The sequence below is a fragment of the Capra hircus genome, chromosome 24 (assembly GCF_001704415.2).
Source record: "Capra hircus breed San Clemente chromosome 24, ASM170441v1, whole genome shotgun sequence".
In the NCBI taxonomy this organism is placed as follows: Eukaryota; Metazoa; Chordata; class Mammalia; order Artiodactyla; family Bovidae; genus Capra; species Capra hircus.
The window spans coordinates 55,042,084-55,068,207 of NC_030831.1; the positions used below are offsets into that span (position 1 = coordinate 55,042,084).

The 26,124-nt window shown below is 42.0% G+C and overlaps 1 protein-coding gene across 14 annotated transcripts in view; it reads right to left on the minus strand.

Annotated features, from left to right (window-relative positions):
• The window catches only part of TCF4 (transcription factor 4), a 384,420-nt gene that overhangs the window by 222,924 nt on the left and 135,372 nt on the right, over positions 1-26,124 (minus strand). The window lies entirely within an intron of this gene.

Consider the following 26,124-nt stretch of genomic DNA (forward strand, 5'->3'; position numbering starts at 1 on the left):
TCTTGTTTCCACATCATTTTCTCTGCCCAAATGTCTCCTCCTGACCTGAACAGGTGAACTTGGATGTCTGCTTCCTCTAGGCTCTGCCCCTCCCTGCTTGGAGCTCCTATAGGACCCTGTATTTCTCTTGGTCTGTTTAATTCCTGGGTTTTCCACTATATGGAATAACTCCAAGCATGCGTGTGCAAGGGTATATCTACGGTCCCAACATATGCCAAGTATTTGCCACAAAACTCATGCTCAATAAATGTGATGAGTGAATTAATGAATGACTGGAAGACTGAACACTAACAATATGAAAGAGCCATAGAAGCACCTCTCTAACCAGAGCAACTGATGCATATAAATCAGTATATATGAGACAAATCAAACAAGCTGACAAGCTAAGTAATTTAAAATCCAGTCACTCAATGTATTTGTTGACTCTTTCCATAGGTTATAGGTATTTCGGGCCTATTAACAGTGGGATATGCCTCCAAATAAAGCTTCACCAATTAAGATTCTGTGATTAGAAAAGAAGTTCACAGGTAAAGCAATGATTATTAATATCCTGAGAAATAATTTAACATGATTAATGACTTAACTACTTTATTCATTCAAATATAAGAACTTTAATTCTCTCGAAAGGTTATATTTTCAACTTGCCAAATATTCTAAACAAAGTAGGCATTAATAATTTTGATGGTGAAAGGGAATATATACTATGATATGTGTAGAAACAAATACCAAAATTCCATACATTTTCCTTAACTTTGAGCCATGTATTATAAAATGTAGAAGTCTTTAACTGGCTTTCCCTCTGCATTTTAATTTTATTAAAGAAAATACACAGAATTCGACGGAAGCACAAAAGTGTATGTACAACAGTGGCTAACGTGTTAGCTGGGAGAGTCGCATAGGTACAGGCTTTGAGTCTATAGCGCTAAGCAGTCAGGGGTCAGATCACCATCCCATAGTAGAACCAAAGCTCCACATGTGTATCAAAAACCCAAATCAAACAAAAACAGCTCTATCATTCAAAAGAGATAGAAGAGACAACAAAACATCCCTGTTAGCCACCACACCATTTCAGAGATTCTGGGGGAAAAACCAACAGTAACTCATCAAACTACAGCAACTTGGGTGTGTTTCTTTTATTGGACAAGTAGCCTTAAAAAAATATTATACACCATAAGTCATACAAGATGGCAGAGATAATATTACAAAGTATAACAAAATCACCCAAGTACTTGAGAAGAACATATTTCAACCAATTCTGAGGCTAATTTCATCACATTCTTGGCTATTTCCCTAATTGTTCTGCATAAGGCAAAGCTTCCTTCTTCAGTGTCATTTAGTCTTTGCTGTATATTATAAAAAATAATAAATGGATGTTCTTTTTGAAATATTTATAGTGCCGACTTTCTTCTAATTTGGCTTGTCTTTCCTCTAAGTTAGTTAAAATCCGTTAACATTTTTCCTGCAAGGAAAATCACTGCCACTGCATATACATAATGTTTAATTGTGAATCTACATAATGAATGTCTGTCATTTAAATCATTATCACAAAGGCAAACCTTTAAGGCCCTCAGAGAAATCCTATCGATTTGAAGGACAACTAAAATTTAAAAAAAAAAGGAGTTCATTTTGGCCCTTTCTGGAAGTATGCGCAATTTTAACACATCAAAAATTATCCATCGTCTTTGACCTGAAAAAGTTATTAATTTAGGGCATAAAAATATCTTGATGATAAATAGGTGCTAAGTAGGTGATGACTCACTTTTACTGAGTGAAAAAGAAATAGAAGGATTTAAAAATAAGTACTCGGTTCAAGGAAAATGAACAGTTTCGAAAATGAAAGTGACAGTTCTTTGAAGCGATGTGTAGGTCAGAGATTCCTCAACCTGGCAGGACAGCAGAGTCACCAAATGCACGTTGAAATTAGATGTTTGGAGCCCAGCCCAGACCTCCAAATACAGAACGTCTGTAGACGCAGCCCAGGCATCTATATTATGTGACTGGCCCAGATGTTCAGATGTTTGGCAAGGATGAAGATCTACAAGACACGGTCCTATTTCCTTATGGAGTTCGGGTGCCACGGGCCATTAATGGCCCCACGGTGACCCCAAGCCTAGTCCATTATTCCACAAGCTCTTCTCAAGACTGCAGGGCTTCCATCTGAGCTCCTTTGCAGCTTTGGTTCCAATGAAGGTTATAATTTGCAAAGAAAGAAAACAGGCTTACGGTAAAACTTTTTTTTAACGTAAACTTTTTTTTTTTGGCTGTGTTGGGTCTTTGCTGCTGCTCAGGCTTTCCTTTAGTTTCTGCAAGGGGGGTTACTCTCTATTTGTGGTGTGAGGGCTTCTTGTTGCAGGGTTTCTCTCATTGTGGAGCATGGGCTCCAGAGCGCACGGGCTCAGTAGCTGCAGCTCCCGGGCTCTAGAGTGTGGGCTTCAGAAGCTGCAGCTCCCGGGCTCTAGAGTGTGGGCTTCAGCAGCTGCAGCTCCCGGGCTCCAGAGCACACGGGCTCAGTAGCTGCAGCTCCCGGGCTCTAGAGCACAGGCTTCAGTAGCTGCAGCTCCCGGGCTCCAGAGCACACGGGCTCAGTAGCTGCAGCTCCCGGGCTCTAGAGTGTGGGCTTCAGAAGCTGCAGCTCCCGGGCTCTAGAGTGTGGGCTTCAGTAGCTGCAGCTCCCAGGCTCCAGAGCACACGGGCTCAGTAGCTGCAGCTCCCGGGCTCTAGAGCACGGGCTTCAGTAGCTGCAGCTCCTGGGCTCCAGAGCACACGGGCTCAGTATCTGCAGCTCCCGGGCTCTAGAGCATGGGCTTCGTAGCTGCAGCTCCTGGGCTCTAGAGTGTGGGCTTCAGTAGCTGCAGCTCCTGGGCTCTAGAGCGTGGGCTCAGTAGTTGTGGCTCATGGGCTTAGCTGCTCTGGGTCATGTGGGATCTTCCTGGATCAGGGACTGAACCTGTGTCTCCAGCTCTGGCAGGCAGACACATTACCACTGAGCCACCAGGGAAGCCCAAGATATACTTTTGTATCAGGTACACAAGGACATGAAGAAACAGTGGGATAAAATAATATTCAATGTAAATATAGGCCAAGAGGTACCGAAGCTTCTTCCTGGCATTCTCTGCCCTGCTCTTGCTTCTGCTCTCTCATTAGGAATAGAGTACTTGCAGGCGGGGTTGGCTTGCTATGCATACCATTGTTGCGTGCATGTCAGTCACCTGCTCAACAAGACGGCAGATTCACCCAATGCTAACATCCCCAGAGAATGAGCTGTTCCCAGGGAAAGAACCAACTAAACCGAACTGGCTCTACCTAAAAGATGAACATACACCAAAAGAAACGCACCCCACTCCAGCACTCTTGCCTGGAAAATCCCATGGACAGAGGAGCCTGGTGGGCCGCAGTCCATGGGGTCGCTAAGAGTCGGACACGACTGAGCAACTTCACTTTCACTTTTCACCTTCATGCATTGGAGAAGGAAATGGCAACCCACTCCAGTGTTCTTGCCTGGAGAATCCCAGGGACGGGGGAGGCTCATGGGCTGCCATCTATGGGGTCGCACAGAGTCGGACATGACTGAAGTGACTTAGCAGCAGCAGTAGCAGCAGCAGCTAAGTGAGTTCAGGGATGAACTCAAGTCTACTAGCTTTTAGAGACACTCAAATTACACATGAGAATCAAGAGCTCAGAGAAGCTGTTCAAACCAATGTCCACTACCCACAGTCCTGATTGAAAGGGTGGCATGCGAGATGACTTCTACCTGGAAGATTTTGGCCATGGGAACAAGGACCTGTAGGGCAAAGCTGTACAGTAGATGAAAGTTTCTTTGTCGCTCTCCCACAGGCTCAGAAACCACGTCTCTGAAACATCTCTCCTATCCCGTTCTTAGGTAGCCACTAAAGCAATACCAAAAGGCGGGAATAAATGACGACTGCGAAGCCCTCCTCACCACAGTACTTGCTGAATGAGTGGCTTCAAGTACTCTGAACACGAAGCGAAGAAAGATAAATTCTGGGAAGGAAAATGGGAAGGTCTTGACTTATGAAGGCAAAGAGCAAGGAAAGAAGTGGTCCAGGGGGACGACTGTCAGCGGGGATGGAAAGTGAGTACACCGTAAGGGCGAAATGCAGAAGCAGGGGAAAATGGAGAAAGGGGGAAAAAGTACATTTGAAAGTACAGCCTCTCACCTGCCCAAGGCAAGAACATTCTGAATCCCAAAACGGCAGGGGAGGTCAAGGATTCCTAATTTGTGCTCAGGCTGCTGGCAGGGAGCCAAACCAAAGTGTTTCGTTTGGAGCACCAGGGAGATGAGTGAGCTTTGGGAAAGATCCACCTCTGAGATCTAGGAAAGGAAGTGGGTGCCCGCACTAGGGACAAACCAGCACGGCCATCAGACTGGCCAAGAGACAGGCTGTTCTTCAGACTTTCTCCATCAAGAGTCCAGTCAACAGGAAGACCAGGAATCACAGCAACGTGAAATCAAGAACCTTTCTTTACCTTTCCACTTTATAGGAGTGAGAATGCAGTGACTTCAAAGACCCTAAGAGCATGCCTGTCTTTTTCAGTACCATGTTCCAGGAGCTATCACTGCCTGGCACTAAGGAGTATCCAATAAACCCTGGCCCAATCAATGGCTCAGAGAATTCTCTAGAGACAATAATAAGGTTCAATAAACACTTGACAAACACTTTAATATTAAAAACAGGGCAAAGCAGGGTAACTAAAAAAAAAAAAAAAAAAAAACAACTGAGGACTTAAGGGACAAAAAAGATGTCTTGGTTATTCCAAGACTTAAGATAAATTTTGTACAGCCAACTAGCTTATTTCCTTGAAGGGTAAATTTCAAAGGGGCTAGTCTAATGGATTAACTGGGTAATACAAACCTTCAAAATTACCTCCAACCATTCCAAGAAACAGAGTTAATCAGCTTCTTCTCCATTCTATAACTTTTTCTAGATTTTGAGGTGACTGCTGCTAAGCTTTAAGGGTTTTATTAGTTTCCCTTCTCAACCCTTGATCACTGGTTTTGGCAGGATCCTGCTTTTTTTTGTTTTTCTTCATTCTCCCCTGGGAAATTTATGTCTGTTTCTGGCATCTGTCCCCCATCTTCCTTTGTGAACAGTGAGGTGAAAAATTCATTTATTTTTTAGCAGTGTCTCCACTGCCTGTCAATAAATTACCCTTTCTATCTCTTCGAGGCTTGACAAACCACTTTTCAGACCTCCTGTTCTGTGGGCGCTCTCAAAAGTAACTCATTATTATTTATCATCATCTCATAGGTAATCTCTCTTCCTTTTTCCACTCTTAATTTGGGAATATTTTTCTATATTCTTAACATCTTCCTGTAATCATGGCAGTCTCCTTCTCTGCAACACTCAATGTCATCTCTGCCTCTTTCTTAATAAATAATTGCTTTGTGCTCTTTAGTTTCTGATCCTGTTAGCTTGATAGTAGGAATATTATTAGAGTGTCTTTATTTTTACATAGTATTAACTTTGGAGCATCTACTTACCGAATCGTATCTCTGAATATGCATGCCTTTTCTGACTCTTTCTTTCACTACTTACCCCCCTCTTTTTCTCATTCTGCTTTTATAGCATCTAAAGTTCAAGGCTGACTGTTAAACTGTGTTTCAAGGGACAGAAAGGCTACAGTTCTGCCTACACACCTCCTGGGTATTTCAGTGTTTAAGTCAACGGTTCAGATAATATTTGCTGTGAAAAACATCGTCTGATGACCAGATCTAGTGCAACAATCCATTAGGTCCAAACCACTCCTTCTGTCACAAACCTGCATCACACCAAATGACGCTTCCTCACTTTTTCTTTCTCTTCTCTAGTTTGACCACGGGTTTGCTGAAGCCTCGGCAGGATTATCACCATGCTCTGAAAATACTCTTTAATTCTACACTTCCAATCACACCCTTTGTTTCACATAAAACTTAATCAAGAGGAGTTTCATGTAAGTTCCCACTTGTACATAATGATAAACAGCTTAAGCTACATCTAGTACATACCCCACCACAATTTTTCTTTCTATACCATATCGAGATAAATCGCATTTTATCCACCCCGTTATTTTTCATCATGTCCATAGTCTAGTGGTCCTTGACACCTAATAGGCACAATTTAACTCCTTTTCCACTGCAATTTCCGTAACCTTCAATTATCAGCCAGTATTAGCTTGTACCTGTAATTTCAAGTGACATCTAGTTCTTCTAAACTAAAAAATTACTCAAAGAATACCAGGAAATCCCTGATTTGCTTAGCATATCCATCTAAAGGGAATAAACTTCAAGCGATATGTGTATTAAAAATCATTTCTCAATATAAACTATGCAAAAGAAAACAGTCTGAGCTACCTGGAGATACCAGCTGACCAATATAGTAAAACTGCAAAATAGAAAGATTTTTGCCCCTCCAACATGAAACAGATTGAGGGAGCCAAAGAAAAACACTGAGTAATGTAGCCGCCAAACAGTAGAAACTCTTCAGCAAGCTACAACATAGTTACATAGTTTGAACTTCAATGCTCCCCTTTAATTTAAAGAGTGTGTGTGTGTGTGTGTGTGTGTGTGTGTGTGTGTGTGCAGTCGTACCCATTTTAAATAAGTAGAAATCTGTACAAATATAAAGTGACTTTCCTAGGTTCACTAAGAAAGCACGCTGAACCAGTCTAATTGGTAATGTTTTTAAGCACCACATTTAGCTGGATTTTCTTATAGCACTAATGTTCCTGCACTGACACAACTTAGCAGGCAAGGTATTTACAAACTATAACAGCCTGAAAAGAATTAACAGTGAACAATGTGCAAAATAGTCAATTACAGGCTTAAACTTTAAACAAGCACTTACAATGAAAATTTAAAAAAAAATACTATCTTGGCTATTGGGTCATTTTCCAGGCTACTAACTGCTAAACCATGTGCAGAACGTGCTTCCAATTTAACCATCCAGATTTTCTAAAAAGGCAGATAGCTCTGCTCTGCAGGCAGAATCAAGTTGGTCTTCAATTTTATTTTTAAAACGAGGCAGTTGTACAGAAAACCAATAAGGTTTTTGCTCCAGATTATTTGAAGAAGAAAGAAAAGGGGAAGGTTTTTTTTTTTTAAGACCTTAATTTGTCTGTCTATGAAAGCGAAAAATATAACCTTACTTTGGTTCAGAAAAGAGTAGTAACTGAATAAATTCTATAGCCCCATCAGCTTCTGAGAAGCAATAGCTCCAAGTCTTGACTATTTTGAAACACAGCATTGGCAATGGTTGCCAAAGCATAAATACTACGCAGGAGGTCAAGATGACTTTTAAAAGTGACAGAGAAAATTTGAGTGTTTCCTAGCTAATAGAAGAACCTCTCAGGGTGTACAAGTAATCAGACACAATGAAAGCTCAAAGTTTCACTCTCAAAATGGCCAGACTTCCAGTGGTGTGTGTGTGTGCTAAGTTGCTTCAGTCGTGTCCAACTCTTGGCGATCCTATGGACTGTAGCCAGCTAGGTTCCTCTGTCTATGGGATTCTCCAGGCAAGAATACTGGAGTGCGTTGCCCTGCCCTCCTGCAGGGGAACTTCCCAGCCCAGGGATCAAACCTGTGTCTGTTACATCCCCTGCTACATTGGCAGCTGGGTTCTTTACCCCTAACACCACCAGGGAAGCCCCTTCCAATGGCACTAGATGAAAATCCACACACAAGGAAGTGACCAAAACAGAAGCCAGGTACACAGAAGGACTTTGAGGTTTTAAAGCTAAAGAAGTCCTACACACTGGTGTGATGAACCAAGATGGGTTGACTTTTGGTGATGAAACATTCATACTTCTCACAGACGTGACCAAAAGGAAGCCAAAGAATGGTTCATCCACAAAGACGTCCACAATTGCAAACAGTGTACTAATGTCCCTGAAGACTTGTCACCATTACAACATTTATTATGAAATCAAGTCAGGTTGACCTAACCTGACCTAGGTTCAGGTCAACCTAGACCTTGTATACAGTTCCACTGCTCATTTATAAAACAAATTGCTGGATGCTAATCCAAAATCACTGCAGATGGTGTTGCAGCCATGAAATTAAAAGACACTTACTCCTTGGAAGGAGTTATAACCAACATAGACAGCATATTAAAAAGCAGAGACATTACTTTGTCAACAAAGGTCCATCTAGTCAAAGCTATGGTTTTCCAGTAGTTATGTACGGATGTAAGAGTTGGACTATAAAGAAAGCTGAGCACAAAAGAATTGATGCTTTTGAACTGTGGTGTTGGAGAAGATTCTTGGGTGTCCCTTGGACTGCAAGGAGATCCAACCAATCCATTCTGAAGGAGACCAGTCCTGGGTGTTCATTGGAAGGACTGATACTGAAGCTGAAACTCCAAAATTTTGGCCACCTGATGCAAAGAGCTGACTCATTTTAAAAGACCCTGATGCTGGGAAAGATTGAGGGCAGGAGGAGAAGGGGATGACAGAGGATGAGATGGCTTGATGGCATCACTGACTGAATGGACATGGGTTTGGGTAAATTCTCGGAGTTGGTGATGGACAGGGAGGCCTGGCATGCTGTGGTTCAAGGGGTTGCAAAGAGTTGGACACGACTGAGCAACTGAACTGAACTGAACTGAATCCATCCCCTCTCTCTGAGTATATCCAGCTATCAGATTATTATCCTGCAGTAGGATTCTGTTCTTCAGCACCCTGGGAGTGCACAAAGGGCTCTCCAGGGATCTTGTTTGTCACAGGAACTGTTTCTGAAAAGTTGTCATGAGTCTAATTTTCATAGTCTCAATTTTAAGGCATCCTCTGGAAAACTCCCTGTAAAGGAAATAATACCTCTCAATTTATCTTCATTGTTAACCCAAATATTCATTTAACCTTCTGCATCTGCCATCAACATTTAGCTCATCTTGCCATTTTTCATCTTAATACCAGATGTAGGTGATGGACGCTTAGGACTTTTGTTCAGGGAATCATAAGATTTTTGTTATTTGTTAGCCCAATAAGGTAGCCAGTTAATAATGATCAGCCAACTGCAACTTTATATCCTATTTATCACCTGGTGAATTTGGTAGATCCCACAACTGAAGAACTGCATTTGCTTCTTCCAGCAGTCACAGAAGAACTATTTGTCTTAAGCCTTCTCTCCAGAGGGCAGAATATTGACAGTAAAGACAAGGATCCACAATTACAGAAATGGCTCTCATTAATTATCTCCAACACATAAGTGAGGGAACTCTGTGGAAGATTAGGTAGAGTGAGGATTAAGCCCAAGCGTGAACGCTACTTCACATCACACAATCCAGGCTCTTGGCTGGAGAGAGTGAAAATGTGGGCAGATGGGACGCTGGTAGACCAAAACCAACAAGAATCTAATGAGTGAGGATTAATACAAAGTCCCATTCAACACAAGGAAGTAGAAAACCTGTTGTAAAGCAATTGATGTTAAAAATATTTCATAATTTGAGTGGATTGGGAGCTCAATTTCCAATCAATGCCAAAACGTGAGTGTGTAAGTGAAAGCTCAGGCTGCAGTAACACGAGAAATGAAATCAGACTCGCTGCTGACGAACCTAGACCGGGAATACTGAGCGAAGTGCTGGAAAGGGGGAAAGAGACCAAGTGAAACACAGAGGACAGCGACCAAGAATACAAGGTGTGGTTAGACCAGGCTCTGTAATAATGCTACCTGTTTCCCAGTGACACTCTGGGAGGAAGCAAGACTTATCATCATGGGAAATGTGGGGAAAGAGAGAAAAGACACAATCCCAGGGAGCTTCAGAAGAGAAAACTAGTATTCCAGGCTGACAGCTACAAAACTGAGAACTTTCTGAGAGTCACAGCTGTCACAGTGCAATGAACTGCTGCTGTCAGGAGTGGCTTCCCCAACGCAAGGAGCCGTGAGCGCTGAGGCAGCGGAAGGAGCGCCTGCTGGGGTCCAACCATTTATGCACTACTCAGCCTGTCACTGTGCCAACAGCGTTCCTAGGGCTTCATCTAGAAAGATTCCTATATTGCGAAGGAAGCTGATGGAAATCTGAAAGCACACAAGGAAAGCTCTAAGTTCCACACCACTTCTAAGAATCTATGATGTCTTCCCAAATGGTGGATAAATGAATGTTCTGAAACAAGGTTCAATCCAACCTGTCTTCATGGACGAAAGGAAGAGGAAAGGAAGGGAGAGAAGGAAGGAAGGGAGGGAGGGAGAAAGGAAGAAGAAGAGGCGGGAGAGAGGATGGGAGGGAAGAAGAAACAAAGAATTTACGAACCGTGTGTTAGAGATGAGTGATTAAATATAACACTAAAATGACTGTGTGATCAAATCAAGAATGACCCAGTTTTCTTCAAGATATCAAGTTTTTAGGGGACCTACAAGGCTATGGTTTTTCCTGTGGTCATGTATGGATGTGAGAGTTGGACTGTGAAGAAGGCTGAGCACCGAAGAATTGATGCGTTTGAACTGTGGTGTTGGAGAAGACTCTTGAGAGTCCCTTGGACTGCAAGGAGATCCAACCAGTCCATTCTGAAGGAGATCAACCCTGGGATTTCTTTGGAAGGAATGATGCTGAAGCTGAAACTCCAGTACTTTGGCCACCTCATGCGAAGAGTTGACTCACTGGAAAAGACTCTGATGCTGGGAGGGATTGGGGGCAGGAGGAGAAGGGGACGACCCAGGATGAGATGGCTGGATGGCATCACGGACTCAATGGACATGAGTCTGAGTGAACTCCGGGAGATGGACAGGGAGGCCTGGCGTGCTGCGATTCATGGGGTCACAAGGAGTCAGACACAACTGAGCAACTGAACTGAACTGAACTTAAAGATGAGGTGGATGCACTGTCCCCTTCAACTTAAGTTCTCTAGAAAGCAAAATGATTAATAAGAAAACAGGTTCCCTTTCCCCTCTCTCTGGTAATGGATCCCTTCCCATGACTTCAACTACCAAATATGGAAAACTGTAGGCCAAATCGGTGATCCCCACCCAGAACCACAAGTCAGTTCACCCACAGATATCTCAAAAATTCATTACCTCCCAAACTGAACTTACCATCTTAATCCCCAATAACCTACTTCTCCTCTCATAATCCACATCTCAATGAATGATACCACCATCCCCCAGCTGCCCCAAGCCAGACATCAAGCCAAGGATGACTCCTCCCTTATCCATCAGTTACCAAGTCCAGCCATTTCCTTCCGTTTAATATTGCTCAAATTCATATCCTCCTCTTCATCCCCATTGTTCCTGATTCAGTCCATTTTCTCATCATTTCCTCCTGGAATTGCTTTAATCACCTCCTGAGTAATCTCCCTGTCTGTCCTGTTGCTTCCTATTCATACTGTGACTAGGTGATTATCCAAAACCACAAATCAATCAGTTATTCCACTACTGAAAAGCAACCCTTGAATAGTTCACTACATGTTTCAATGATAATCCAGGTTCCTTCCCTTACCATTCAAAAAAGACCCTTCTTTTTGTTTTGAAGTGAGGATTCTAACCCAGTTTCCCTGGCATTGCTTCCTCTGTGGACCTTCAGTCTTCGGAAGCCTCTTCATTCCAGTTTTCCCACAACATCCTCTAGCTCCTACACGCCTGCCTTTCTCTCACCTGACAATTTACTTTATACCTGGATGGTTCCGACTCATCCACGATGGCCCCATCAGCTCAGGCATTATTACTTATAATACAATAAAATTCATATTGATTCATCCAATGACCATGCCCAGTGCCCTTCTCTCTTGCCTGCCTGAATCCCAGTGCCAACTAACAATGTAAAAGTTCACTTTCCCAGCTTCTCTTGCAGCTATGAGTAAATGTGTATTAGAGATTTGAACAATAAGTTGTTAGCAAAATCTTGCTAAAGACCACGTGTTTCTGGGGATGCTTTCCCCCTCCTCCTGAAGGAACGAGATACAATTAGGAATGGATGCTACTCTAATCTCTGCCTCTCCAAGTTCCTACTGTGAACACTGACATGGTGTCTGGGGCTCAGCAGACACCTTGTGAGAAATGCAAGATGAGAGAAAGAGATGAAGGATTAACATGAGCGTGTTGAGGAGGGCAGAAAGGAAAGATGCCGACACTGATGCTGCTGAATCCACACAGGCAACTCCTACCTCCAGACATCCCCTTAAGTGATGGAAAAAGTCATCTTTGTTTGACTAACCTACTATTATCAGGTATTCCATTAGTTGCAGCTGAACACACGCTTAACTGCTATTGCACCTCAGGGAATTCTGGCCATGTTCTCTACAAGGGAGGCAGTGCAGGGTGGTTCAGAACAAGGGCTTTAGAGCTCGGCAGATAAAAGCTTTGAATCTGGGCTCTGCCACTTAATGCACAACACAGGGTAGGTACTTATATCTCCCCTATCCTCAACTGCACCACCCCCCCCAAAAAAGGCAATGACAATGCCTAAGAAAGAAACAAGATTATAAATGTAAATTATAGGTGGATGCCTGGCATATGGTAAGCAACAGAACATCTCAGCAATTATTACGAGGTAGCTGATGTCTGGTATCCCAAATATATAATCCAACAGCACATACTGAACAGCTCCCTAATTCTGTGGCCTGACACCCATCTGAATCCTTACTTAGATTGTGGGCCATGCTGGAAGCAAGAAAGTAGCATGTCACTCTCAGGTAGCTTACAGGAGTCTGCAGGACACAGATTTTCCACACATGCTTTTTCGATGAATAAATGAATGAATGAACCGAAGGCTAAATTGAGTGCTGCAGTTTATCATGCCACTGGCTTTGAGTATAAATAAAATCTATATGGGTGGTTAAAAAGATGCATACATTGAGGACCATATGATTGCAGACATACTGATAACACATGAATATTATTTATCAAGAAGATGATCAACTTTTAAAGCAGTAAGATATTCTGCTTTGCTTTCACGAATATGTGACTTGCCCTTTCCCTCCCTGCTGTAAGGGAGAACTTCTTCTCCATCTAAAAATCCAGAGAGCTAAGATATGAGGTGTCAAAACCACTTGCGACACAACCAAGCCAAAAACAGAACGTGGGATCGAAGCTTTATCCTCTCTGCTCCATCCAACTTAGCCTCCAGAAAAAGCACTCTCTCTGAATATTTACTTGCCAGGAAATTATGAAATGAACAGCCCTCATTGTTTTGCAGAGGGGATGATGACAGGGTGAGAGTGGGGAGCTTCTCTGGCAAATCAACAGTCTCCAAATAGAGGGCTTTCCTGATGGCTCACTGGGTGAAGACTCCGCCTGCAACACAGCAGACACTGGAGACTCGGGTTTGATCCCTGGGTCGGGAAGATCCCCTGGCAAAGGGAATGGCAACCCACTCCAGTATCCTTGCCTGGAGAATCTCATGGACGGAGGAGCCTGGCAGGCTACTGTTCAAAGAGTCACAAAGTGTCGGACACATAGCTTCTCTGGCAAATCCACAGTCCCCAAATATTAGAATGAGCCCAAACATGTTTTCTAAACCGTGTTTTGTCATCTGTAGTCAAACACACATAAAACTGTACAGGAATGCTATTTAAATGTGACCACTGAACTAGGTTGCCTAATCACAATGACCTTGGAAAATCGCCCTTGATATAAAAACCAGCCCTCCCTTAACTAAGATCTTTGCATGCACTGGGGGCACTTTCTTTTTTCCCTAGGGAGGAATACTCCCTCTTAGTAAGGAAAGGTGATCCACTCTGATAAAGCTTTAACAGGTGCTGAAATTTATATATTATATTACAGCCTTACAAGCCTACACTAATTATTAATTATCCACCTAAGTGTACACTGCTTTACACATCCTGCCCCTTAACTAGAGCACTCAGAAAAGCCATTGTACTTTGCCTGATTAACGGACCATATCTTGAACACCTAAATGGCCTAGCAAATGTAAAGATTTTCCCATACGTATACTTTACAGTGTTGATGTGGATCCACTGCCTATGCAAACCAACTGTGTTTCCACGGCCACATCCGATCTTGAGGAAAGTGGGTAACTGAGGGAGGGCTAGAAATGGACAATCTCAGCAAATTAGAGCCGATTGATGAAGCAGCTTCCTTAGTGTTTACAAAGAGCACCAGTCGGCGCTTAGAATTGTAGGGGTGCTGGGTTCTCTCATTCTGCTCTGCGAACATTTTCGAGAAGTCACATCAAGGCTGCTTTTTATGCTAGAGCAGGTGTGAACTCAATTCCACCCTTAAACTAGTATCAGCTCAGCTGAGAGAACAGCCATAAATTTTTATTTCAGAACTAAATGAAACTCATGAGGGTATGGGGCAAAATCTCATTAACTATTAAAATGCCTTTAAAAGACTCTGAGCAAGGCTGCTTTCTTTTCATTTTCATTTTGGTGTTCAAGCGATACCAGTTCAGTTCAGCTGCTCAGTCGTGTCCGACTCTGCAACCCCATGGACTGCAGCACACCAGGCTTCCCTGTCCATCACCAACTCCCAGAGCTGTACAAGACTTTAAAAGTAGACATATTTAGAACCACCTTCTCCTTGAGCTAACAAAAAAATTCAGAGTTCCTCCCCCCAGAACACATCTCCATGTTAAAGAAAAGGAAAAGGAGGTTAAATAAAACGTGCTATGCTCAGTCGCTTCAGTCTTATCTGACTCTTTGAGACCCCGTGGACTGCAGCCCGTGAGGCTCCTCTATCCGTGGGATACTCCAAGCAAAAACACTGAAGGGGGTTGCCATGGCCCCCTGCAGGGGATGTTCCCAACCCACAGATCAAACCTGGGTCTCCTGTGTCTCCTGCAGTGCAGGCAGCTTCTCTACCGCTGAGCCATCTGGGAAGCCCAAAAAGGAAGAGTAGGAGATCACCAAAGATGGTCCAGCAAACTCCCGTTCCGTAAGTCCGCTTTCCCCCTGACTAGTAAGTAGCATGGGCTTCCCAGGTGGCGCAGCGGCAAAACGTCCACTTGCCATATGCAGGAGACACACGTTCAGTTCTGCGGGTGGGAAGAGCCCTGGAGAAGGAGACGGCACCCGCTCCAGCAGTCCTGCCTGGAGAATCCCACGGACGGAGGAGCCTGGTGGCTACAGTCCCTGGGGTCACAGAGTCAGACACAACTGAACAACTAAAACAAGGATGCCCACGGCTACTTAAGCAGTCCGCCAAGATAGTTAAAATATTTATGCTCATTGCATTTCAACTTCCAAATAACATTTTCAAGACCATTAATAAATAAGAAAAAGGGAAACTATGCAATGAGAGAAAATAAAAACACACACAATATAAAGTATGAATCCTCTCCTGTCAATCCAAGGCGTCAGGATCCCCCAAATCTGAATATTAGGCTCATTTACAAATACCCTGAAAGTTTTGAAGGAGACAAGGTCACCAATAAATTTTCCTCCATGATTTGGCACTGTCCAATTAAGTACCATCAGATACACATAAAGAGTTTATGCTTACATCCCAAGCAATCAGATTTGGCTACTGAATTTTTAAGAGCATGGCTTCGTCTGAATGGCCCAAGTGAGGAAGAGGCAGGAGCAATTAGTAAGCCAATAATTTCAGAGACTCAGGCAGCCATGCTGATACTTCAAGGCTAGAAAATCATACTTTGCGTTCAGAATGCTCTAAAATTAGCTTTTTATGTGTCCCTTTCTCTCTAATCCTTCTTTCCTTTTGTCTCTGTCTTCTCCACCAAATGTTATCAGATATTACACAGTTTCTATTTTCATTCAGCTTTTAATATGGCCCATGAGGGGGTGGCATTTAATTAATCACTTCCACATTCTGCCAAAACCCACTACGTGAGTCTCAAGTCTGCGTATTACTTTTGCCAAGCTGGTCAGACCCAATGAGCAGAAAAAGAGCCTAGAGAAAATAAAAGGAGGTGTCATGATCACTCATAGCCACTGAATTTAAGGGCCAGGTATTTTTCCCGTTTCTTCATTGAAAGCCAGAGCAATGACTCAGCTGAGAAATTCCACCAGAGCACTAAAGGTGACGCAACATCACACAACGGAGAGTGGCAAGTTGGGAGTCAACCCAGTGCCCAGCTAGACACAAGCCCTGGTCAGCCCACCATCCTCCACTGTCCCCATATTCAGGCTGCAGAGAGATTTTCAAAGCTGTAAGAAAGCTTTCCATGCTTTATTTTCAGCATCAACAATGTAACCTGCTATATTTTACACCAATTTAAAGCAAAACTCCCATACAGTTTTTCCTATTAATAAACATGTGCAAGGAACTGGGGAGTGATGAATACACAATCGTCAAGAAGATGAGAAATGTTTGGGTTGTATCTATTAGGTACCTGGGGATACATTTAATTCAGTCCCATCTATGCTTCATACCTTTTGCCACTGTTGGTCCCTGGGCTTGATATTCTGCAAGAAGAAATAAAATAAGATCCCCTGAGTATCTCTTTCTACTAAAAATTCATACATACTTCCTTAGGAAGATTCAGAATGCCTGGGGAGTGACAGGAATGAGAGAATGATGGAATACACACAGCCAACAGTCTCTGCCAAGCTTCTCTGGAGAAGAATGAACCGAATCGGAAGACTATCTCCAACACATTCCCCAGAACCTAGAAGGCGCATGTAATAGCATTTCCTTGATGAAAAATGTCCTACCCAGTGGTTACTCCAAATGCAGGTGACCTACAACGCAGGGGAAGAAACCTCACCTTGTCAGCACCTTTACCCAAAATCCACAACAAGGTGCTTTCCACCTTATGCAACAATGCAACTTGAGAACATTTGAGCTGGAGAGAAAAATGGCTGGAGGTAAATATTTCCTCAAGGCGTGTTATCTGAATTCAACGAAATTGTCCCCAAAGAGGTACTTACTTTATAGGATTACTGGTTTTTGTGGAATGGCTGGGAAAAAAAAAAATCTTTATTTTGGTCTTGCTGTCTTCAGAACTGAACATGCAATACTATCTCCACCCGTTGTTGCCCTTGGTTCCAATCTCATTAGAAAGTAAAGGTGTTTTCAAACTGCCATCACCCAAGACCCAAGGTCTATAGAATTTTCAATTAATTGAAGACATTAAGTGACCTTCCCTGGTGGCTCAGAGGGTAAAGAGCCTGCCTGCAGTGTGGAAGACCCGGGTTCAATCCCCGGGTCGGGAAGATCTCCTGGAGAAGGAAATGGCAACCCACTCCAGTATCCTTGCCTGGAAACTTCCATGGACGGAGGAGCCTGGCAGGCTTACAGTCCACGGGGTCGCAAAGAGTTGGACACAACTGAGTGACTTCACTTGATCCTTGAAGGACATCAAGTGACAGAGCACCAATTTGCAGGTGTGCGACGGTCTAAGATAACAGCAGAGTAGTTGCTGCAAAGCATATCATGTCACTGTGTGGCTCACAATGATGCTGGGCTAAGTGTTGACCCTCCTGGCCTTAGAAACGTGAAAGTTGGGGATGATAAGAAATTCTGGCAATGTGCCATCACCAGGAAGGGGAACAGCCAGGATGAAGACTGCAGCGCCCCCGAGCCCAGCCCACTATTCCCTGAGGACCCTAAAGACGGCAGCGCTTCCAATGGAGCTCCTCTGCAGCTTTGGTCCTAATGAAGGTGATCATGTGAACAAAGGAAATAGGCTATGGTAATCTTTTTAACAAAACCCCTTTTCCTGTTTTGGCTGGGCTGGGTCTTCATTGCGGTGCGGGCCTTTCTCTAGTTGCAGCAAGCAGAGGCTCCTCTCTAGTTGTGGTGCACGGGCTTCTCATTGAGGTGGCTTCTTTTGTTGCTGGGCTCAGGATCTCGGGTGCGAGGGTTTCCGTAGCTGTGGCTCCCGGGCTCCAGAGCGCAGGCTCAGGAGCTGTGGTGCACAGGCTTGGTGGCTCCACAGCACGTGGGATCGTCCCGGATCAGGGGCTGAACCCACATCTCCTGCATTGGCAGGTGGATTCTTTACCACTGAGCCAACAGGGAAGCTCTAAGGCTTACAGTATTTTTTTTTTTAATGAAGGTCAATAGCGCACTTAAGGTAGGCACTCAACTTTCAAGGACACGAGGTTAAAAGCCTGAAATTACTGCTGTTTCTCCTGGAGCTGAGGGGCGATGAGAGCTTTGCCAGGTGTCTGATCTTCCACCCAAGGAACCAGTCAAGGTGTCCACTATTGACTACTGCTGTCCCAGGCCTATTTTCAGTGGCAAGCTTAGGCAAAACTCAAAGTAATGCTTTTCCAGTGAAACACTTGAGAGAAAAACTTTGTACTAAAGGAAAACAGCCCTGTTTATTCCACATCCTGCTTTCCTTTCATGATGGACGGTCTTTCCCCTGCCCGTGTTCTCATTAGCCTCATTCCCACCATGACTGTGATCAGCGGAGGTGGGAAACTTTTGGTTAAAAGTTGGATCCAGCTCTCACCACAATTTCATGCAGTCTTGGCACACTGGCCAAGATTAAATGTCTTTTGGCTTCTCCTAATTCTCCATATTAAAGATCAACAAATACAACTATGTAATATTTTAAAAAAAAGAAGAAGAAGAAAACAGTTCTTTGCCCTCGGGGGCAGGATCCTGTGTGAGAGCTTCACGGCAACCCGGCAGGTGGCTGGAAGGAAGTTCCCGGGAGCCTGTTTGGCAGTGACCCAGGAGAACAATCTCTGTCACTTATAGTGACACGTCCCGGGACCTTGACACTCCAGGATGCCAAGCCCACTCTGAGTGGCTACTGCAGGGGACTGTGGGAATGGGCACTGCGCTTGGGCTCTGCCAGAGACCACCAAGAGGATTGCAGGAAAGACTGGAGGGTGCAGCCATAGGCGGCTGGCTGCATGAGCAGGCAGCTCTGGGCAGCCTGGCAGGAATTCAAGCCAGAGGCCTAATAGAGAAGGCTGTGGATGACGAGGCCGAAAGACCTTTACCCTGGCTAGTTGCTGCCTTGATCAAGAGATGAGGACAAGGAAAGCACAAGCCTTGGTGATGAAATGACCTCAACTCCTCCCCGCCGTGTGCAACTCTCCTGCTGCCGTCTCCCCGCCATCTTCCTTTCAGAACTCATTTTCCATCCCACACTTCTTTATCATTCTCTCTAATCTGCTGACCAGAATTCAGAGTCGAGACCCATTTTCACATTTTGCTTCTCACAAGGAAGCTGGAACCTTGGTTCTTTATTTTCAAAGCTGCTAAGTTGAAAATTACAGATTCTTCTCTTAAAAGAAACTAAATAAACCTTATAAATTGGCTAAGCATCCTCAGCCCCCTTCCCTCTTGTCTCGTCCCATTGAACAGGCTGGAGGGGCAACTGTATAACTTTCCACCCCTTTTAAACTCTGCAGCTGGAGATGGCTGTGGATGGAAGAAAGGCAGGGAGATCACATGAGCAAATTCATCTTTCCCTTCTTGCTGCATCTAACCCAAACCTGACTTCTGAGACTGTGACAGTCATCTTGAGACAACGAGGGAAAGGACAAAGAAATCACAGAGATACAAGCCTAGACTTCAATGAACCGTAAACCAAATCTAGTCATGGTCCACCACCTGACTTCTAATATGAGAAAAATTATCCATAAGCCACCATTAGTCACATTTTCCATTCCTTTCAAGAAAAGCAAGCCTACGGACACAAACCACTTTTTCCTTGAACTTGACTCTAAAACGATTCAAGAACTTTCTACGTGAGAAATCTTTCTGTGATATGCAGAAGACCTACACTTTTCTGTGAATTATAGTTTTCAATTAACATTTTTCTGGTATCAGTTCTTCTAAAGTTTAAAAGAGCCGGGTTTGGTCCACCTAGTTTGACTCTTAAAGTGTTTGATTAGCGCAGCATTGCTATGTTACACTGCAGAGCAGGCAGTCTAGTGGAAAGAGAACAAGACTAACGAAAGAGGGACAGCAATGTTTATTGACTGGACAAGTCACCTTATCTGAATACTGGAGACACACAGCTTCTTTCAGTGGCCTTTCAAAAAATATTGATTTTACTTATTTCCTTTTATAAATAATCTGTGGTGTGTTTCTTGAAAACTGGAATCTACGCTACTGTTAATATGGTCTCTTTCCTGATATTCTGGACAGTCAAGGGCACAGAACTACAGAATGAATTTCTAGATGACTGCCTCTGGTTTAGGGTTTTCTTCCTGACACAGTAACATGTAGGCTTGACTTTAACTTATGGGCTTTTCATTTAGGGCTGAGACCCAAATTCTGATTTCTCTGATTGATTCATGAATGAACCCCTTCAAGAGCCACTTATTGAGATCCTATAATTCTGTGCCAAGAACTGGCCCATGCATAATACTTTTCTCCTGGTGACGTAACTTAATGAGTTATTATTTTATCCTGTTCGATCCAGTCCCTTCCCTATGGTTTGGAATGAGCTGAGGTAGAAAAGAAATATCCATCTGAATCAGGCTCTAAAGAATTACATGTGGAAAACACATCACTAGTAAAGTTACTTGAAGGTATCACAAAATAGAGATGAATGGATTAGACAGGACGATAAAACATCTCTAAACACAAAATATAGTATAAGCAGAAAATGGCATACCTGAAAGATCAATGGACCATCAGATGAGAAAATTACCTCAGAGATCATCTAAAGGCTTGCTCCCCGTCCTCAGTTTAAAGGTATAAAACAGATTTGACCTGAAGACCCACAGACAGTTGTAGCAAGAGAGTAGAAAAGTCAGTTCTTTAGCTCCTAGCCTCTACTCAAAATCAGAATTAATTAATTATATCATTGGAGATGACACTAAAAGAGTCTTATTTGTTAACACTTCATGAAGACATTTTAAATTAACATTAAAAAAAGAAAACTCCCAAACAACGCTGACAAGAAATAAGACCATTATTAAACATTTCTTCTCTCAGAAATTGCTTGCTATCACATTATCGGTCCAACAGCTAACAGACGATATCAAGATAACCTCGAGCTAAAAAGTGTCATTAAAAAAAATATGTCGAAAACGCAGACATCCCTAACTGAAGAACTCGTAAGCAACCCGCTGTCACTATTAAACTTCAGAACAATTTAAAAGCGAACTAAAATGTCCAGAGCTGACATGTACATTCACAATCTCATTTTCACAAAATTATGAAAGCATTATTTGACCTGTGGCACTTCAAACATCAAATAATAGCCATTTTTGTCCAGGTTTTGTTATTTTCAAATATTTACATTTCAGCATGGGAAGGAAAAAACACACTGAAGCAAGAGGTCAAGTAAAATCTTACCCATGCTTTTAAAAAACTGTTTCTTTGTGCTCATTCTTTTCTTTCGTACTTTAAAGTTTTCAAAACTGTTTTCCTCGTAAGAGTCTCTTCATTGGGTATTTCCAGTTTTACACTGAAAAGAAAAACTACCTCTATTAACATGTACTCACATTCTCCGTTTTACAAGAAGACTGTGCCACTGGCCTCTGCCACTGGGATTTGAAAGTGCTCACAACACTTCACCTTTATGCTGGGCTAAACTCAGGGTAGCCATAAACACTCTGAAGTAATACAAACCTAAATATTCCTGCTCGGCAAATGGAGCGGTGGAAGTGAATTCTAATGAGCCGGCAGCTGTCACAATATGACCACAGTAACCAAATCAAAATATCAACCGCTAACCCAGATGAGACTCAAAGGTCATCCTGTAAGCCAGCAGCTCTCTGCAGTTCTGCCTGAACCACGATCTAATCCTGCAGTAAAACATTCCACTGAGCTAGTTCAGAAACCAGTTACTCTACAGCGAGAAATTATTCCGTGCACTGGTAGAGTACCATGAGCGGGACAAGAACCAAATACCGCAATAAGGAAACCGAACCATTCACAAGGGGACATGTAAAAACACAGCCGCTGATGTTGAACTAAGCTGCACCCAACCATACCCAAGTATCACTTTTCACATCCTTCAGTTACCAGTGCATGTCTATAACCTTACTGGCATCTTGCTCACTCAAACAATCTGGCTTTCAATTAAAGCTCTGGAACAAAAGAAGGAAAACATATACTGGGTCATTCCTCTGATCAAAAAGTTGTGGCTAGAAAATATATTGTCTCTCATTGTAAAAAAAAAAAAAAATCTGGACAATTACCTGCAAAAGTTTTAATGTTGGGCAAACACAAGAAACAAACAGGACTGATTTTTTAAATCCATAGTCTTTGCATATAGTTCTTGCCATGATTTTCCAACTATTCCTTAACATATAATCCTCTTAAAAACACAAGGCTCAGCACCATGGTCCCTTTGACCCACTTGCGTATTCTGAAAGCTACCCACTGACCACTGTAAAGGTTTCATCAAACTGTTTAATAACTGTAGTGAACAAGTTTCCAACAGATCAAGTGTACACTGTTATCATTAATGATCATACATGGTCACAAAGAAGTGACTAGTTCTCTCCAGATACAAAACAGGACAGGGAATTTCAAACAAGTAAAAATGCATACTGGCTTGCTTGTCTCTACCCAAGGGAAAACAGTAAGTGAGGACTCAGCAAGTGTCAAGTAAGAGTCTACTACACAAATATTGAACCATGATGTTGTACACCTAAAACTAATACATGTCAATTATACCTCAATAATAATTTAAAAAGAGAACTGTATGAATTGGTCAAGGCCGGCAGGCAGCTAGATGACTCAATGCTGAAATCTCTCAATTCCTCCAGACTCCCCCACACTAAAAGAAAAACAAAAGGCCATGCACGTTTATTTTTTAAAACAACAAATTTGGGGCCTGCTTTTTTTTTGTTGTTGTTTCTTTTAGTTATGTTTTTCTTTAAAGGATTTACACAATATCAACTTCCAAAACTCTGTGTGGCAACTTTAAACACAGACAGCAATGGAGGGAAGAATGCACACTGACAAACCAAGTGTCATTATTAATTCTTCTAGCACAATAGCTGCATGTGTGTGCACATGTGCACGTGAACATGTGCTTGCGTGCAAGTGCACTTGCGTCCATTTGTTTATTTTTAGCTTAGGCAATCAACCAAGTAAGGCCTTGTATTCAGATATGCAATACCTCCTTATTTCTAAAGGAGGTAAATTAATGTAGACACTACTACTCTTATAAGTCATATACCATTTTGCATAAATTTGAGATACACAAATAAATTAAGTTTTTGTATTTTGGTGCCAGAGGTAAGTATTAGATTACAAAAATGAACATTTATGCAAAATCATTCATGGGAAGTCAAGGAGTTCAGATTTTTAATAAAGCATTTTGTTACCTTAAAAGAGTTTATAAGCAAATATTAGCAATGCCTGCATCATTCCTTCAAAATACTGTATTGCCATAAGAACAAAATGTAGAATAGTAAGTCACTACCCAAAGAAAAGAGGGTTTCAGTATTTTTTTCTTTCTCTGCAATAAAATTAAACCTCACTAACTGAACAGTTTACCAAAAAGAAATAGGTCATCTGCAGTTAATAACTCTTTCCCGTAAAATTAGTGTCACTTATTTCTGTAGCAGACGCCTAATTCAGTCACAGACTTGATTGATTTGACAATAGAGAATCTGGTCCAATAAAGTGGCTGATTTATTTCCGATGCTATAGCTTTTACCCCAATGTGACACCAGAGCAGAATGAAATCTTTGACATGTAAAGAAATCCTTTACAGTTTTTCATGAAAACCAAAGCTTCTGAAAGTGGACATTAGATTGTTGTCCAAAACGTAAAGTCTAATATCTTCTTTTGGTAGAAGAAAACTTCCACAAACACCGTAACCCAAAATATGGATTTGGACACAAAGAGTAGTTTAGAATATACCATATACTCTGTAAATTCAAATTGCTGGCTATACTAATAGGTCTTATTTCCTCTTTGTCTTCATTTGTAAATCGGCTGTCTTTAACTTTTTGAAAACAATCTAGCTTCTCTTTGTAAAGGTACAGCAAAGCACCAAGCATGGTTCATTTCAAAAGTGGTTTCATTTTAAATCAACAGCAGCTTGGGCAACATCAATGAGCATCTTTGTTCCCTGAGTCTAGGCCTGAGATACTCAAGCCAATCAAGAAGGCGTTTGGGATGTGAGAAATTACCAGGGGGTGGGGGGTTAATGCAGCATCCTAGCGAGTTCTCTAAAAATATTTTTAATTCCTTTCCAAAGTAAAAATGCGAGGTATTTCATAATAGTTTAAATGCCTTTTTTCTCTCTTCTTTTTTTTTTTTTTTTTTTGCACACTGAGCCATGCCCTCTCACTCTGAGGGCAACTTCCCTGACCTTAGTCTGACACTGCACCGTTAATGTCAGATAAACCATTTAGCCCAAGCACAATTCTTTTCTGTGCAAAAATCTGCTTGAGGTGGAAAATGTAGCAGTTTGTAAACAATAAAGAGCCATGTTTCAGACCAGACAGCTTATCTAACAGAGAAGTCCTTTCATGGGGAACAGTGGGTGGGAGCCTCCGGACGTAGCAGCATTTCCTCCCACAATGCAGGAGACTGTCTTGGCCTCCATATTTAAGGGTTTAATGGGAAGGAGGGCAGACGGAGTAAAAGAACACAGCTGACATGGACTTTCAGCTTAAACAACAACTAAGTGAAAAGGGTCAGCTCTCGGAGCTCCGGCTGTAGACGCTCAGCCCACTTATATTTTAAATACTATTTGAACTGAAAAAAAAGAAAACGAATTTGGTTTGTAAAACAGCTGCCCAGGAGGACACGCAAACAAGAATGCTTCTTTGCTATCTTTGTATTGCTTGGTGTCTTCTGTAATATTAATTTATCCACTTGTTCTTTAGGAAAACATTTTTGCATGGACATTATATAAACTTCTAAATATGAGTAGTAATTTATTTATCCCATTTTATCCTCATCGGAGGATAGTCTTAGAATTCTTCAGGACAATTCTCTAATATACTCTTTCAGTGTTACTTTTCAAGATGATTATTTTCAGTTAATCTTTTACTTTATGAAGTTGGATAAGGATAAATAGAGAGGGGATGGTGTTAGAATTTAAAATTACTGCTATTGTCATTGAAGAATGTAAAGTTGTTCTTTCAAATCTAAGGTGACAAACCTATCTAGTCACCTGCATCTGCCCATCCTGGAAACAGGAAACACTGCATCTCACCATGACTCATTTTAAAAAGCTAGGATTCTTGCTTTAGCTACAGAGGTAAAACATAACAGTTACTATTTTAAATTTTAAAAAAATAAGAAAATATGAGAACAACCCATGGTCAAATACAGCTTTGAGATCCTGATTCTCAAAGTTGGGATGACACTTAATCACCCATTAAAAATAAATTCCTAGTATTTCTCTGCTTTGACTACTGTGCATTTAATATCTGAGGTCCCTGTAGATGGATTTGACGGTGATTTCTGAAAAGACGACTCACACTCAAGAATGATCTACACCTTAAATAACGAGTATAGGGATGAATTGAGAGAGGAGCTTTGAAACATACACTCTATCACATGTAAAATTAAATAGTCAGTGGAAATTTGCTGTATGACACAGGGAGCTCAAACCTAGCACTCTGTGACAACCTAGAGGGGTGGGATGGGGTGGGAGGTGGGAGGAAGGTTAAAAGATGAAGGGGACGTATGTATACCTATGGCTGATTTATGTTGATATGTGGCAGAAACCAACACGATACTGTAAGGCAATTATCCTCCAATTAAAAATAAATTTAAAATTTTATAAATAACAGAACAAAGTTAACATTAATTTACAAAAACAAGTATAGTGACCAAGGCTTAAAAAATAGGACATTCCTCAGAAGCATCTGCAGTTATGGTTTCAGAACGATATATGTATGGCTGCATGTCTTCCTTGGAGTATAGTCCAACAGCTTCTGCCAAGAAATTTAACCTCATTTATTGATGGATTCACAACAGGATTTGGCCAAGTTGAGAGATTTACTAATATTGTTAAAGCTCACATTTATTAGAACACAGATCTTTTTTTCCCAATCAAAACTAAAGTAACCAGCTATTGGGACTTTTTAAGTCATTATAAATTGTCTTTTCATTGCTCAAGATACTGCGGGGTTTTTTTTGTTGTTTTTTTTAATCCCTATAGGTAGTCAAAGCAGAAAAAAATATGCTAAGAATTCCAATAGAAAAGACATGCTGGAAACACAAAGACTATCTCAAAGTACACATAGGTCACTTCATGAAGCAGGATGGGGACCTTCTAGATCATTAGCACTAAAGTTCACACCTTGATAAATACACAACCAGACTTTACAATTCAGCTTGAACATGCTACTTTGATTTAAGCACAGTAACCCTATTAT